At 40.5% G+C, this 17,667-nt stretch overlaps 1 protein-coding gene across 1 annotated transcript in view; it reads left to right on the top strand.

Annotated features, from left to right (window-relative positions):
* The first annotated feature begins 572 nt into the window (after positions 1 to 572).
* Positions 573 to 17,667, top strand: part of LOC143029011 (uncharacterized) — a 42,373-nt gene continuing 25,278 nt past the window's right edge. Inside the window, exon 1 of the mRNA XM_076191354.1 lies at positions 573 to 720. The gene's annotated coding sequence lies outside the window, so the exon portion shown is untranslated. The remainder of the gene's footprint in view (positions 721 to 17,667) is intronic.

The following is a 17,667-nucleotide window of genomic DNA, read 5'->3' as shown; positions in this document are numbered from 1 at the left end:
CTTAATGGCACAATAAGCCATATTGTCAAGATCTATATATACCGGTATATATAGATCTTCATTGTCAGAATATAACTAATTGTGTGGAGCGGTGCGAGCGGACGCAGCAACGTGTTCATGCAACGAACCAGCTACAACTAACAGCGATGGGACGCGCGAACCCCACTTTGAGCAGCCAGGTGACGTCACGGGACCGCTGCGCCAACACCCTCGAAATTCGGTCGGAAGTGGTTAGACCTGGTATATATAGACCTTGATTGGAAGTGTGTGTGTGTTTGTACGTGAGTGACTTGTTCTAGAAGTTTCTGGTAGAAAACATAATTGTCATTTCTATTTACGTAATTAAATGATCATTTCTATTATTGTAATGCAAAAGTTGAATGAATGTAAAATAGATTATTATTACATTATTGAATTAATTTTCGTATTATTTTGAGTGTCTGTTATTTTATGTGTGGAAGCGTATAAATGAAAACAAATTGAGAAAATGGTAACTGTAGAGATAGGCCCAGTGGAAAGGGACGCGCACAGTGACGCGCAGTTAGTTAGTCGTGAGCGAGCACTGAAAGAGAGTGGTTAAGTGGTGAACATTCTGTGATTCAATAAAACTATGATCCGGAGCCTCATCTTTAGTTTTCGTTCCAATGTTGCCAGACATCACATTTGACTCTGTCCTCCATCGCCGTCTCCTTTGTAAACCTGAAATTTATAGAATATAGGGTAAGATACTATCATGAGTTATTACCTTTATGACAGGAAGACACCGGTTGGAGTTAAGGGAGAGTGATCATCTAGAGCCCCTGTCTTCAGTGGAATTCCTTGAGGTAGTGTCTTGGGACCTACTGTGTTTATCATTTATGTAAACGATCTGCCTGAAACCATTAGTTCACCTTTATACATGTTTGCTTGTCACAACCCACCTATGGACCAGACTAGTTGTGACACGGAAAAAAAAAATTATATATATATATATATATATATATATATATATATATATATGTGTGTGTGTGTGTGTGTGTGTGTGTGTGTGTGTGTGTGTGTGTGTGTGTGTGTGTGTGTACGAAAAAAGCTGGAGTCCGGGAACCATAATGGTGGAAACGTAGAAAACACCAGACCCAGAAGTAAGTAATTTATTCCCAACGTTTCGAGTCATGTCCGGGACTCGTCCTCAGGGGATACAATGGGGTACAGAGATCACATGGTCTTAATATACTATAAGCTACGCCTGCTTGGGGGGAATGCGATAACCTGCCAGAGGGGGGAGAGAAGATAGGCGCCGTGACCTGGGTCAATCGAGAGTGTGTTTTGGCGGAGGGACGGGGGGGAGGGGGAGGGATGGAGAGAGAGAAGGTAGGCGCCGTGACCTGGGTCAAGCGAGAGTGTGTGATCTCTGTATCCCATTGTATCCCCTGAGGACGAGTCCCGGACAGAACTCGAAACATCGGGAATAAATTACCTACTTCTGAGTCTGGTGTTTTCTACGTTTCCACAATATATATATATATATATATATATATATATATATATATATATATATATATATGTGTGTGTGTGTGTGTGTGTGTGTGTGTGTGTGTGTGTGTGTGTGTGTGTGTGTATATATGTATATATATATATATATATATATATATGTATATATATATATATAAGTATATATATATCTATATATACATATATATATATAAGGCCGTGCGCAATTCGGACGAGTGACAGGGAGTTCAGGCAGGATAATCAAACTCCTCGTTAAAATAAAATATTATTCACACGAATAAAAATAATACATACAACATAAATGAACATGGAATAAGAACGAATAGCAATATTACATGAATTATAAATGGATAATTAATTACCAAGTAGAGTAGCTGGTTGTGCTCTTGTGTATGAAACATGTAAGAACAGGTGGGCGAACGAAGTCTTGATTATGGTGTTGACGAATCTTGATTCTGGTTGCTAGAAGTCACACCAACGGGAAGTCGTTTATGCAGACTTTCCAGTCTCGGGAATAAATGGGTTGTTTGAGGTGAGGCTTATGCACGATAACTTCTGGTAGGGATTTTTTGTCTTATTTTGGTAGTCGGGAACACGTAGATTTGTTGGTGTTTCATAAGTGAGACATAATAGAGAGTGTCGAGTCGCACTTAGTCCAGCAGCAATCTGGAGATGTCCGAAACAATTCGGAAAAACAAGAAGACTTTGTACTTCGCGTGGAGATGGGGCAATTGTTGTGGTCCAAAGGATTTGTTCAGTTGAGTTGTCGTAATCGACGAATGTAGAATAATTTCTACGTAGATTCAAATGGGCTCTGGGCGTCTACTTCTTTTCTTGTTTTCCCTGTTCTTTTCGCACTCTATTTCTCTCTGCTTCTCTTCTCTATTGACTCTCTTAGGTCACTTTCCGCTTCGCCTTTTATAGCCCGGGAATGGATGCTTACATTTCCGGGATGCCAGAACGTATCTAAAGAAGGTAGTTTAAACACCTCCAACCAATGGGAAATCAGAATAAGTATATGCGCCAAATTATATAACGTTTCTGAGTTTGGCGTGATCTGACAGTCCACACAAGCACGCCCCAACAGACGGGTATTGCACAATGTTTAGCATTTTAAGAAATACACATTATAATATACACTGTACATTATATTCACGCAAGGTGTGCCTAAAGATACAAACAAGAAACTTTATTCACACAAAGGTATGACACAGCACAACCACAGGATTCTATTCACGCTAAGGACTGTCACAACTTTGGCGTTGTGACCCACTGCCTAGTGCTTCCCATTTTCTTTCGTCTCTTTTTCAGCCCTTCGGCTATTACTTTTTCTTCGCTCTATGGAATCGCTGGAAGTCTTAAGGCCTTTAGTAACAACTTCTTGGTATTTTCCCTCCTCCTTCTCCCCAACAACTGTTGTGAGATTTTAGTGCTAATTAGTCCTAGTGCCTCATCGAGTCTAAGTATCTTCTATTTACTCAGGAATCTCATTCCCTCCGTCGTCTTTCAAGATGTCTTCGTAGGATCATGATCGAAGTCATCATATAGGTTATGATGTAAAGACTGAAATGTCTCAGCTTTTCAATTAGTTTAACTAATTCAACATATTACAAAGTTGTATCCTTGTACTTTGTGATTAAAATTGGTATAATTTACCTATGTATTACCATTTGATTTTGTTCAATTTTTTGGTTGGAAGGTCCGCTGCGTTTTATAACCTCCCTCCACCTGCGCGCTTGCCACTTCTCGTCTAGGCTAGTTTTAATTAGGCTAGTTAAGATCATGTGTCCCTTTCTCGTAACTAGTAACTACCTCACAAGACTATTAGAAATGCCTCAATTTCGGCCCAGACGTTGCGTCGCATTTCTTTCGCAATTTAACGATTGGAAAAGTGCCCACCGAAAACTGAGCCCCATGCTTAGTACTAGTAGTATCACGCAGTAGGCATCACGTCTTCGCAGTAGGCAGTAGGCACGCCACACTCTCCAAGAGAACACGTCTAAGGACCTCGCTTCCTCAAAAGTGAATAAATCAACACGAACATATTATTCTAATCGTTGGCCATCGCCAATCACATTGTAGTGACTCGTATTTAGAGTGTCCCGGAAACTTACTGAAACAAGAAATGTGCCTCGTTACGTGCTCAGAAATGTGTTTCGTGACGTGCCCCGAACTGTGCTTCTGTGACGGGCCCCGGAATCAGGATCTACAAGTTCAGTCGGGGTTCATTGCCAAACCCACTCCAGTGATTCAATACATGGAACTTACGTGTTCAGTAAGACAGACTTGTAGAGAGTGTATGAAGCGGAAAGATCGACGAAATCGGGGAAATTAAATCCTTGGGCGCGATTCCCCTCCCCTACTACGTGTTCAGTGCAATCGACTAAGGATAAACATGGTTCCCGCCGCCCCTATGCGACGCATAGATCCACAAAAAACAATAACATCCTGTTCAACTGAGGACATCCACTCATTTGAAGACATCACCAGTCAGTGCACTATTACAGGAGAGAATAATCAGAGGTATTATCTTTATATTTAGTTAGGTCTTAGAGCACGCAGGGCTAGCCAGGTAGGAAGTCTCCAACCAAATACGTATGTTGTATCTTGCCCAGTTAGTTGATAAGTGATTTGCTGTGAAATAATTTTCATGATATGGATGGTAAAGCTTGATGAATATAAATTGCATGCCACTGATTGTGAAGATATCTTAAATCTTAACCAAATCAGCGTAGTGAGTTATGTTTAATTAGCCTAGGACTGTGATTTACACGAGATTGCTCCCCTATTTTGAGAATCCTTTCTCTCGTTCTTCGAAATCGATATTAGACGCTCGACTTGAAGGGAAAGTGCGTGGTCTCGGTCAGTGTCCCAAATTTCCTGGGCTTTGGCTCCCTGCTGCAGCTATCCTCCTTCACCAATTTCCCAGTGTATGAGAATTCTCATACCCCTCAACCACCCCCTCCTCCTTCCACTGTCCAGGGACTTCGGGACAAGGACGTGAGATTGCTAATGGTGTAAATATCCTACGACAGATTTATAGAAGGTACGTGGTGAGCTCCAGAGAGACCTAAACAATTTGCAGCAGCGATCAGATACTTGGCTGATAAAGTTCAACCCATCTAAATGTAAAATTTTGTTGGTTGGATCCTCTTGAAATATTGTACATGTTTATCACTACTATGTAAATGATTATGAATTGGGACATGTAGAAACTAAAAAGAACCTTCGTGTTACAGTGGACTCTGAGTTGAAATTTGAACATCATATACTAGGGAAGATCAACACTGCAAACTCGATGATAGGACTTATACGTCGTGTGTTTTCGTACTTGAGACATGAACAAGGCTTTATGCGGCCTTCCTCCGCAGCCATTAAGAGTAAGCCCAGGTTATCTGGTCACCAAGATACAAGAGATTAGAAAACAAAATTGAACAGGTTCAGATAAGGGCCACGCATTTAGTTGATGGGCTTGGGGATTAAGACCACCCTAAAAGACTGAAACTTTTAAATGTACCAACCTTGATATACCAAACCACTAAAGACCCAGCCTCCAACACAGAGACAACTCTTCCATTATCGCTACAGAGATGGTTTATATGTCCTGAGAAATAGTTTCTACTTTCGATGTTAGTACTTGGAATACCACTCCCACCCCCGAAGTAGCTGAAACCGGCACAATCAATTCATTCAAGAACCGCTAGGAAGTTGTTGAATCTAAATTCAATCCAACCGCACCACCACCCTCACTCATCATCACTGGAGATATCAGTATCTGTGCTGCACCGCACTTAAGCGTAAACGTTGGCATTCTTCTTACCTGAGTAAATTATATCTTAGGGCCCCTACCGTTCCTCTGCGCATTTCATAAGATATGCTCCCTCCACTGTACCTTTTTCTTTTTACTAGAATATGTGGCTTTAATTTGTTTGGGTCATTAAATGTGTGTGGATGTTCTAGTCTACTCTCTCGCCCAACTTTCCGTCTTCACGTCTTTCAAGATTATTCCCAACATTGATTCATCCATTCTTCTCTGTGCTTTGTCAATTTCCAATATACAATGATTGTCATCTTAACGTTTCAGACATATAGGCAGACAGCCTCTCATTACCTTATATTTACCAAACATTTTTCAACCAATCTTGATACGCCATTCTAATTTCCATGATATTTTTCGTAGGTGGCTTAAATAATTATACTTTACAACTTCAAGATCCTATAGATTAGAACTGTTTTACTTTGGGTTTTCGAGTTGAACATTATTTTGTTTTATACTTTTTTTCCCAAACCTACTTGTCAGGTCACTCAGTACATCTTCCAAATTTTATGCTGTTTCTGAAATATGAATAATCTCATTTGTAAATCTAGGATGATAGAATATTTCACATTCATCTTCAAACTTTCCCTACCCAACTCAACCCTCTGAAAATCTCTTTCAGGCAAGCTGTAAATAGCTTGGGTGATACAAAACTGTGCGGAATGGCAAATGATCACTTAAACCAATTAGATATTCAAGAAGATTTAGATAAGCTACAGCAATGGTCTGAAAAGTGGCTAATGAAATTTAACACAAGTAAATGCAAGGTTATATACATAGATAGAAATAACAGTAAGTACGTTTACAAGTTATTTGGAAATTCGTTAACAAAAGTGGATAGTGTAAAGGATCTCGGCGTAATTATCAGTAACGATCTCAAACCATCTAAGGCTCTAAGCAGTGTATTTCAGCCTCTGAGAAAGCAAATGAGATTCTTGGACTCATTGCGCTATATTTGGACTTCAAAAGTCCATCTCTCATTAACAAGCTATATAAATCGTTAGTTCGTTCACATTTGGAATATGCTGTTTCCGTATGGTCACTGAATCTCAAAGACATTGACAGATTGGAAAAAGTACAACGGCGAGCCACAAAACTGATTCCAAATATCAAAAATAAATCATACGAAAATCGACTAAAACATATGAATCTATTTCCCCCCAAAAAGCGTGAACTCAGGTGACTTGATACAGGTCTAAGATTCTAAAGTGAATGGGACCTTTCGCAGTGAGCAAATTGATACCAGACACCGGCAGATTTTGTAATTCTTGCCGGAAAATAAATACTTTTTTGGGCAAGTTTTATAGGCTTACAGAGGTGTATCGTTGTACATTATTGTGTCTGAAATTTAAGTAAATTAATTTCATGATTGCAAACGGCATATAGCATTGTTTGATCCTCTATTTATAATCACAGATGATATTCGTAAAACAGCCTATAATTGTATCAAGCCAAGCAATTTGTCATTTTCTACCGACTTCAATGGACGTATACTGATATATACTTTCATTTGAATGCACCAAGCAATAGGCAAATCCATGTAATGTATCGAAAATATAATTTTGCATCGAAGACTTAATTTTTTCGGTACGATAAACTTTGTCTTAAGTTATATATTTTTTTTAATCTGACGTGCAATTTGCCACGGCACACGTAAAATTAGTCATATTTGTTTGAAAATAGCTCCCAGCAGATCTAAGAGGCTATTCTTTACAAAAATATCGTTAACTTCGTACGTCCGCCACCACTGTTGTTATTTTTTATCTAACTGATTATCTTCATATACAGGACGTGACAGTGATATCCATTATTTTTCAACACTCTCAGATAAAATGCACAAACCGAAATAAAGATCCTCTTATTTTTACTGCTCATAGTTACTTCAGTAAAAATAATTACCTATTTTTAGTTTTACCTTATAATTAAATTAACAAAGCCTTATCACACACCAGTAAGTAAAAATTACAACATTATGAGTCATGTTTTAAATTCTAAATACATTTATGCAGCAATTTATGGCGTATCTTTTTTTAAATATCGGTTTCCAAATTAGCTAAGTCACCCCTTTGCCTCGTGAAATCCGAGACAATTGAAAATTCTAGCGCTAATGGGAATCTACGAGCCTGACTGCGAAAGGTCCCATTGACAACATCAAAAGTGACAAAATTTTCACACTGAATGAGAATCCGACAAGAAATAAAGGTCTCAAACTCTCAGGAAATAGATTCAATTTGGAAATGGGTAGAAACAACTTCGCTAACCGTGTGGTTAATGAATGGGACAAACTTCCTGCAGAGGCAGTGCAATGTAGTTCAGTTCGAAGCTTTAAGATTTGTTTAGATAAACACTTACGTAAGATGTTGTAATGCCTGCCATTTGTTTCATATTATTTGTTTCTTTGTTATTTGTTTATATGTATATCATTATTTATTTGATTATTATTTATTATTATTATTTATGTCTATTTATTATTATTTATCTGTTTGTTTATTATTTAACTTTACCTATATATTTATTTATTTATTTATTTTACTTGTTATTATCTACATTGTTATAAATCTTATTTATCTATATATTTATCATTATCAATTTTCGCATCCGACCTTGTTATGGACCCAAAACTCTCCTGTCAGCATGCTCCTCCTTTGTTATCCTTTATAGCCTTGACCAATACTTTTCCCAGTCATTACATTTGCTGTATGATTATGGGGTATAGTCAAATTACAGAAGTATTTTTCCTGGTTCGTTACGTATTGCCGATAGATCCCACATGTGGCAATCATGTACTGTAAAAGTCGCCTCGTCACAGACGACAGAAGGGTAAACAAAGAAACGGAAATACCTGGCAGTAAACACCTGCTTTCGCATCAAGGCCATCATCATCGATTTCGAATTTGATTTCCTGTGTAGCAATCACAAGTTGGGCAGAGATCGTCTCGACAACACGTGGGTCTACCTGGTCTCCCTAAAGTGAAACGGAAAAACCTCAAATTCCGACAAGGTAAGAGGACGAAAAGTCCCGTGTGTCCGTGCCCCCACTCTGTACAATCTATATACGAATGACCTGCCAGAGCCAGCTTATCCACGCAACCAGGCTCTAACTCTTTCGTATGCGGACGACACTAACCACATAAGCAGACACAAAACGCTGCAGGGAGCGTTGCACGTAATGCAAAACATCCTAGACGGGGCACACGCGTGGGAGCAACAGTGGCGCATTAAGACCAACGCGTCGAAATGCAATGTTGTATACTTCTGTTGCAAACGAACCAACAGAACAATCACAAACACTCCTCTTAAAATAAACAACACAAACATCCCAGTGAAGGACCATACCCGTGTGCTGGGTAGCACACTTGATAGTGGCCTTACCTGGACCCCACACTTCCTCAAGCAGGGAGCGAAGGCTAGGGCTGTGCTGGGAAAGCTAAGACGCTTCAAAACTGCAACACTGAGAACCAAACGTCGATTGTACCTAGCCCTCGTCAGACCGATTCTGTGCCAGTCCCCGGGACTAAGCCAGCTGACATGTCCCACTAATAACTACGAGCATCAGAAGGTTCAGAATGCCGCTGTCCAGTTCATCACGGGTTCACGATGGAGCGACTTCAGAACCACTGAGTCTCTACACCAAATTTCCAACATCCGTCCACTCAACCAACACAAACACAAACTTCACTCAAGACACCTAGAAAAACTGCACGACAAACACAAACATCTGATACAACACATTACACCTAGACCACACCGTACAGACTATCTGTCAGCTGCGCCCGTCCCACGTGCGGTGTACACGATAAGACGTGTATAACCGTACCTACCAATAATACACCAGTTTGACTGGTGATAGCCATAATGGTGTAATAATAGTGATAATAATGATAATACATACATACATACATACATACATACATATACCAAGGCTTTTTCCCCCTTACCAGGGAGGTAGCCAAAAAGGAAAAGGCATAAAAATCATTCCCACCCATTCCATCCCCGAAAACACTCCACACCCCTCCACCCTCCCTCCCATCTTAGCACCTCCTAGATGACGGGTCATCCCTTCACCCTGTCCACTGCCCTGGGTCAGAAGCAGTGTCGCCAGACACAGCACATCCACAGCAAGGCCGCTTCATTAAATCAGTGATCCCCCCCCTCTCCGTCCCCCCATATAAAGGAGAGGACGGGGAGAAATCCCTTCGGGCTGCGTCAAAATTTTGCTTACACACACTACCTCACCCTCCATCCCCCCGTCCATTCCACCTCATGCATCACACCATCTTCCATATACAACCATTCTCCATTCACCCCTGTCTTCTGTCCTCTCCCGTCCTTCCTCAACAGACATTCCCCTCTTTCCCAAAGCCCCCTTCACCCCATCCATCCATCTCATCCTAGGACGTCCCCTCATGTTCATACCTCCTTTACTAGTCTTTCTTCACTCATTCTTTCCATGTGTCCAAACCATCCTAATACTCTTTCATCAACCCTATCTCCCAACTCCCTTTCCACCCTTGTTCTCCTCCTCACTTCCTCATTTCTCACTCTATCTAGCCTAGTAACCCCCATCATACTTCTCAGACACTTCATCTCAAACACATTCAAGCTCCTTCTCTCTTCCTCTCTTATGTTCCATGTTTCTGCTCCATACAGTGCTGTTGGCACAATTACTCCTTCATACAGTCTCCTCTTAGCATCCATTTCCAAATGTCTATTCCTCATTACACTTTTTAATCCACCAAGGCATTTACTCGCTTCTCTCAATCTACATTCTACCTCCACCTTCACTCCACCTTTTCCTGCCACATTTGCACCCAAGTATCTAAAACTATCCACTTCCTCCAGTTGCTCTCCCTTAATGCTCACTTCCAGATTACTGCCACTTTCACCCCTTGTACATCTCATCACCTTACTTTTACCCACATTTATCTTTAGCTTTCTTCTATCACACACTCTCCCAAACTCTGTCACCAACTTCCTCAATCCCTCCTCCGATCCTGCCACAAGCGCAGTGTCATCCGCAAACAACAGCTGGCTCACCTCCCACTTTTCTCCATTTTATTTAACCATCTCCAATCCCTGACCCACTACCCTTGCATTTACCTCTCGCACTACCCCATCCATGTATAAGTTGAACAGCCAGGGTGACATAACACATCCTTGACGAAGTCCCACCTTTACCTCAAACCACTCATTCTCTCCATTTCTAATCCTGACACAGGCTCTACTACTCTCATAAAAACTCTTGACAGCTCCCAAAAGCTTTCCTCCTATCCCGTATATCCGCATAACCTCCCACAGTGCCTTTCTGTCTACCCTGTCGTAAGCCTTTTCCAGATCCATAAAGGCCCAAAAAGCATCCTTCCCCTTTCCTACAGCTTTCTCACATATCTGTCTTACCACAAAAATCTGATCTACACAACCTCTACCTGTCTTAAATCCACATTGTTCCTCACCAATTACTCCCTCTATTCCTCTCCTAATCCTCTCAATCAAGATCCTCCCATAAGCCTTCCCAACTACACTTAACAAGCTAATCCCTCTGAAACTACTACATTCACACTTGTCCCCCTTTCTCTTGTAAGGTGGAACTATACAGGCACTCCTCCAGTCCTCCGGCACTCTACCTTCTCTCCAGCAAACATTAAATAACCTCACCAGCCAGTCCACCATCACTATACCTCCTTTTTTAAGACATTCTGCATGGCATCCATCCAGACCAGGTGCCTTACCTGCTTTCATCATCTTAACTGCTGCCTTCACTTCATCCTTCCTTATTTCTCCTCCATTTTCCTCACTCATCACTCTCATTTTCTTAGCATTTCCCACTGCAACTATCTTTCCTTCCCTATCCTCCTTCACATCTAGTAACTCCCTAAAATACTCTGCTCATCTTCCCCTTGCTGCCTTCTCCATTATCATCTCTCCATCTGCTCCTTTTACCTTTTCTTCTCTACTTGATTTGCCTCCTCTTCCTCTCTTAATTTCTTTCCAAAAGATCTTTTTATCACTTTCAAAATTTTCTGTCATACTCTTACCCCATTTTACATCTGCTCTCCTCTTCGCCTCCTTTACCTTTTGCTTTACTTCTCTTTTCTTTTCTTTGTACGTCTCATATGACTACCTCGTCCTATTTTGTAACCAATCTGTGTAAGCTCGCTTCTTCTCTTCTACAACCTTATGATAATAATAATAATAATAATAATAATAATAATAATAATAATAATAATAATAATAATAATAATAATAATAATAATAATAATAATAATAATATCGCATGTAGCCCATTAACTGACAGGCTACAAGAATATATAAACAACTCAAACCCAACCTGGGGTAAAACAGGAGTTCTCATGCCTTACCTGGGGCTAATCAGGAACGCCCTCTACACGCGGGAAGTGAACTCTACTCAATTCCCGTAAGTCACACACACACACCTCTCACGAACATAGCCACGTCCCACGCACAAACATCTACACTTACTTTTTCTTCGACTAAAATTCGCTTCCTTTCTAACTTTCTCTTATACTACATCTTCTCATTTCAGTTTACCTCCCACTAAAGATTTTTCCTTTTTTCCACCTTTCTCTCCAACTACGTCTCCTACCATTTTCTGAACTTCTGGTGATATAATCTGCTCTTCCTCCCGGCGTTGACGCCGCCGTCCAAGCTCCCAGTCCAGTTCTCCCGAGCCACGACCACCAGCAAGCCCCTAATCTCTCACAAATCGCCCGGTGGCAATAGCCCTCTTTTATACGCTACTGTCTTTTCATTTTCTTACAGACATTCTTCCACTCCCACAAAAAACGATCCCGCGCAAGCGGGTGGTCTTTCCTAGGAATCCAGAATCCAGAATCCAGAGTTGCTAGTAGTAGTAGTAATAATGGTTGCATATTGCTGCATGTTGTTGTGGCAAAGTAGCATGCAGTTGATACTTTAGGGTCTATATGGGGCGCCCTTTCGGACCAGAGGCACACATCATTTTGTCTGTGATAAAGGAGAACTCTACTTACAGAGAAATTATTACACTTTTATTATACTGCTACTGTCCCTCCGTTATGCTGTCCCCAACTCCTTGCTGCTGTCCTGTGCCATTTATCTGAATTTCATTTCCTTGTTTCGCCTACCCTGTGGTGGGGGAAAAGAATGCTTCCACCAAGTATTCCCACTTGGATCGTAAGCGGCGAGAAAAACGGGACGGGGATTGGGACTAGGCATCCTTCTTCCTGTAGCCCCCACAGGGGACATTCCTAGAAAAAGTAAAGGTATAAGGGTGTCGAGGAGTTTTCCAACCAGCACCCTAAGGTTTGGGTCTTTTATTGTGCGTGGATGTGGTACAGGTGAGAGTACAAGGGAAGAGATAGGTAGTATGTTTGTGAGAAGAAAGATGGATGTGTTGGCTCTGAGTGAAACTAAGTTGAGAGGGAAGGGCGAGTGTGAGTTTGGGAGTGTAGTTGGGAGGTTCTCAGGAGTGAAGAGAGGATGAGGGAGAGAAGGGGTGGCTATGCTAGTAAGTGAAGAGATAGGTAAGCATGTAGTGGAGTGGAAGGAGGTTACTTCAAGGTTAATGGGGATGAAGGTGAAACTGGGAAAGGAGATGTGGGTTTTTGTAAGTGCATATGGGCCTGGTAGTGAGAAGAGTGTAGAAGAAAGGGAGGGTTTTTGGATAGATATAAATGAGTGCATAGAGGGATTAGGGAGGAACGTCAATGTAATAGTACTGGGAGACCTTAATGCTAGGGTAGGAAATGAACCAATTGACGGAGTGGTTGTGAAAAATGGAGTTCCAGGAAAGAATCGTAGTGGAGACTTGATGGTGGAGATGTGTCTAGAAAGAGAGTTGATGATATCAAATACAGTGTTTAAGAAGAAAGTCAAGCATAAGTACACATGGGAGAGGGTGGTGGATGGAAGGGTGGTAGATAGAGCGTTAATGGCCTATGTAGAGGTAGATAGGAGTATAATAGGAAGGGTTAAGGATGTACATGTTCCAAGGGGGAGAGAGTGGGGGAATATCAGATAATTTTCTGGTGGAAGGTAAGTTGAGAGTGGAGGATAAATGGAGAAAGATGAAAAGGACAAAAGGTAGGGAGGTGCTTAGAGTGAACTGCTTAAATGAGAAGGAAAAGGAGAAGGAGTACAAGAAGAGAGGAGTAGAAGGGAGTAAAGGATAGAGTAGAGCTAGGTGTGGAGGAGGAATGGGGATGGTTAAAGGAGGGAGTCACAAGGTGGGTAAAGATGGTGTGTGGAACAAGAAGGACGGGAGGAAATAGAAGGAAGGGTAGTGAGTGGTGGGATGAGGAAACAAAGAAGGTTGTAGATGAGAAGAAGCGAGCTTTCACAGATTTGTTTTAAAATAGGACGAGGGAGTCATATGAGAGGTACAAAGAAAAGATAAGAGAAGTAAAGCACAAGATCAAGGAGGCAAAGAGGAGAGCAGATGTGAAATGGAGGTAAGAGTATGACGGAAATGTTTTGATGTAATAAAAAGACGTTTTGGAAAGAAATTAAGAGAGGAAGAGGAGTCAAAATCAAGTAGAGAAGAAAAAGTAAAAGGTGCAGATGGAGAGATGATAACGGAAGAGAAAGCAGTAAGGGGAAGATGGGCAGAGTATTTTAGGGAGTTACTAAATGTGAAGGAGGATAGGGAGGGAACGGTAGTTGCAGTGGGAAGCGCTAAGAAAATGACTATGATGAGTGGGGAAAATGGAGAAGTAAGGAAGGATGAAGTAAGGACAGTTGTTAAGATGATGAGAGCAGGTAAGGCACCTGGTCTGGATGGATGCCATGCAGAATGTCTGAAAAAAGGAGGTACAGTGATGGTGGACTGGCTGGTGAGGTTATTTAATGTTTGTTTGAGACAGGGTAGAGTGCCGGAGGACTGGAGGAGTGCCTGTATAGTTCCACCTTACAAGGGAAAAGGGGACAAGTGTGAATGTAGTAGTTTCAGAGGGATCAGCTTGTTAAGTGTAGTTGGGAAGGCTTATGGGAGGATCTTGAATGAGAGGATTAGGAGAGGAATAGAGGGAGTAATTGGCGAGGAACAGTGTGGATTTAGGACAGGTAGAGGTTGCGTATGTCAGATTTTTGTGATAAGACAGATATGTGAGAAAGCTATAGGAAAAGGTAGGGATTTTTTTGGGGGGGGCTTTTATAGATCTGGAAAAGGCTTATGACAGGGTAGACAGGAAGGGACTGGGAGGTTTTGCAGATATACGGGATAGGAGGAAAGATTTTAGGAGCTATCAAGAGTTTTTACGAGAGTAGTAGAGCTTGTGTCAGCATTAGAAATGGAGAGAGTGAGTGGTTCGAGGTAAAGATGGGACTTCGTCAAGGATGTGTTATGTCGCCCTGGCTGTTCAACCTATACATAGATGGGGTGGTGCAAGAGCTAAATGCAAGGGTGGTGAGTCAGGGATTGGAGATGGTTAAATAAAATGGAGAAAAGAGGGAGGTGAGCCAGCTGTTGTTTGCGGACGACACTGTGCTTGTGGCAGGATCAGAGGAGGGATTGAGGAAGTTGGTGACAGAGTTTGGGAGAGTGTGTGAAAGAAGGTAGTTGAAGATAAATGTGGGTAAAAGTAAGGTGATGAGATGTACAAGGGATGAAAGTGGCAGTAGACTGGAAGTGAGCATTAAGGGAGAGCAACTGGAGGAAGTGGATAGTTTTAGATTCTTGGGTGCGAATGTGGCAGGAAAGGGAGGAGTGGAGGTGAGGTAGAATGTGGATTGAGAGAAGCGAGTAAATGCCTTGGTGGATTAAAATGTGTAATGAGAAATAGACATTTGGGAATGGATGCTAAAAGGAGATTGTATGAAGGAGTGATTGTGCCGACAGCACTGTATGGGGCAGAAACATGGAACATAAGAGAGGAAGAGAGAAGGAGTTTCAATGTGTTTGAGATGAGCTGTCTGAGAAGTATGATGGGGGTTACTAGGCTAGATAGAGTGAGAAATGAGGAGGTGAGGAGGAGAACGGGGATGGTAAGGGAGTTGGGAGATAGGGTTGATGAAAGAGTATTAGAATGGTTTGGACACATGGAAAGAATGAGTGAAGAAACATTAGTAAAAGAGGTGTGGAAGGCAGAAGTGGAGGGAGTGAACATGAGGGGGCGACCTAGGATGAGATGGATGGATGGGGTAAAAGGGGCTTTGGGGAAGAGGGGAATGTCTGTGGAGGAAGGACGGGAGAGGACAGAAGACAGGGGTGAATGGAGAATGATTGTATATGGATGATGCTGTGATGCATGAGGTGGAATGGGTGGGGGATGGGGGGTGAGGTAGTATGTGTGAGAAAAATTTGACACAGCCCGAAGGGATTTCTCCCCGTCTTCTCCTTTTATGCATGGGGGGGACGGAGAGGGGGAACGCCGATTTAATGAAGCGGCCTTGCTGTGGATGTGCTGTGTCTTGCGACACTGCTTCTGACCCAGGGCAGTGGGCAAGATGCAGGGATGACCCGTTATCCAGGAGGAGCCAAGATAAGAGGGAGGGAGGGGGTTGAATGGGAGTGGAGTATGTGGTGATGGAATGGGTGGGAGTGGATTTCATGATTATTATTATTATTATTATTATTATTTTTTTTTTTTTTTTGTTACCTCCCTTGTAAGGGAGAAAAAGCCTTTGATATATGTATGTATGTATGTATATATGTATGTATGTCTGTCTGTATGTATATTATTATTATTATTATTATTATTATTATTATTATTATTATTATTATTATTATTATTATTATTATTATTATTATTATTACACTGGTCAACAAAATATATCAAAATACCTGTCCCACAAGCAAAAGGAAGTGAACTTGATAGATTTTTTTCTGCTGATTTCAAATATGTTTTCAGAATTTTTCTCTCAGGCATAGTTTTACTGTGATAGGATATTACATTTTAAACAAATCTATAAATCATAACATCCAAAAAGGGCAAACTATTGTTTTGTTTAATTTCTTTTGTAAATTTAATTGATGGTACTAAACTGTTTAACTTTAAAGAAATTAAACAGAGAAATAGATTGCCCTTTTTGGATGATATGATTTATAGATTTGATAATAAGTTTGAATTAGATGTTTACAGGATACCTACTAATGTCCTTTCATATATTCATTATTATTCTTATCGCCACCTTAAGACTAAAGTATCAGTATTCACGTTAATGTTTCTAAGGGCTGTGGTAAGTGCCAAATTTCTGGTAGGAGTTTATTGCGTAGGTCTACACACAAGTATGGCAGGAAGTGATCTGTCACCAGCGAATGCTAGGAGCCCAGCCTTGGCATCATGACGCGCTCGTGCCCTACTTCCTGATACATTGTTGTCAGGCGGGAAAAAGATTAGGCAAAACAATACATACAAACATCTCTAGGTATATACATAATAATATACAGAAACAAGAGAACAATTACATATAATGAGGAATATGCATGCAAAATGGTTAAGGGTAACATATACTGAATACCTTAATGCTATGACACGTAAAATTGGCATGGACGAATACGCCTGTAGCGTACGCCTAATGACGTATATATATAATCGGTTATATAATTGTGTATAGGGCACTTATATAATGTAATGACTACATAGGATTACTTATACAATACATTTACAATATACATATGTTGATATTAAGTACTTATGTATAATAAAGAAGTTTTACATATACAATAAAGGAGATACATATACAATAAATATATACAATAATTAAGTAAGGAAGGGCTTGCCACAGGGCCTTTAGAGTTTGTTGCCCAGAATTTTTAGACCAAGAAATTGAAACCATTTATGACATTGGTAATAAATTGAAATATCCAAAACACTTAATTGACGTAGCTCAAAACAGAAAAGAAATATTGTTATAGTCTTACTCATAATCAGCAATTCAGTTTTAAGAATATTTTAACCCTCCCTTTTCATCAAAATATTGTTATTTAACTCGTACTTTTAATAAATTTGGTGTCCAAGTTGTCTTTAAAAATAACAACACTGTTAAGAACGGGTTGATTGAAAATTCATCTGTTTGTAATGAAGGCTGTGTTTGTAGTATCCATTGCAAAAATTGTAACTTTAATTATATTGGACAAACAGGCAAGGATTTGAAATTGAGAATAAACCAACATAAATATAACATCAGAACAGGGCAAGTTTCAAGTGGGTTGTTTTTACACTCAAGGGATTTTAATCATTGCATTGATTGAGGTAACACAAAGAAAATTGTCTTAAGTAAGGACATTAAGGAGAGGAATATCATAGAATCATGTTATATAAAAGCTTCATTTGAGAACATGAATATGAGTATGGGAATGTATAAGTTAGATAACTTTATAACATACAAAATTGTTGATAGTAGCCGGCTCAAACGTCCGG

This window comes from Oratosquilla oratoria, chromosome 10, assembly GCF_046742065.1.
Source record: "Oratosquilla oratoria isolate Oo_2021 chromosome 10, ASM4674206v1, whole genome shotgun sequence".
In the NCBI taxonomy this organism is placed as follows: Eukaryota; Metazoa; Arthropoda; class Malacostraca; order Stomatopoda; family Squillidae; genus Oratosquilla; species Oratosquilla oratoria.
The sequence above is the reverse complement of the archived record's forward strand: the minus strand, read 5'-3'. Positions and strand labels throughout refer to the sequence as shown.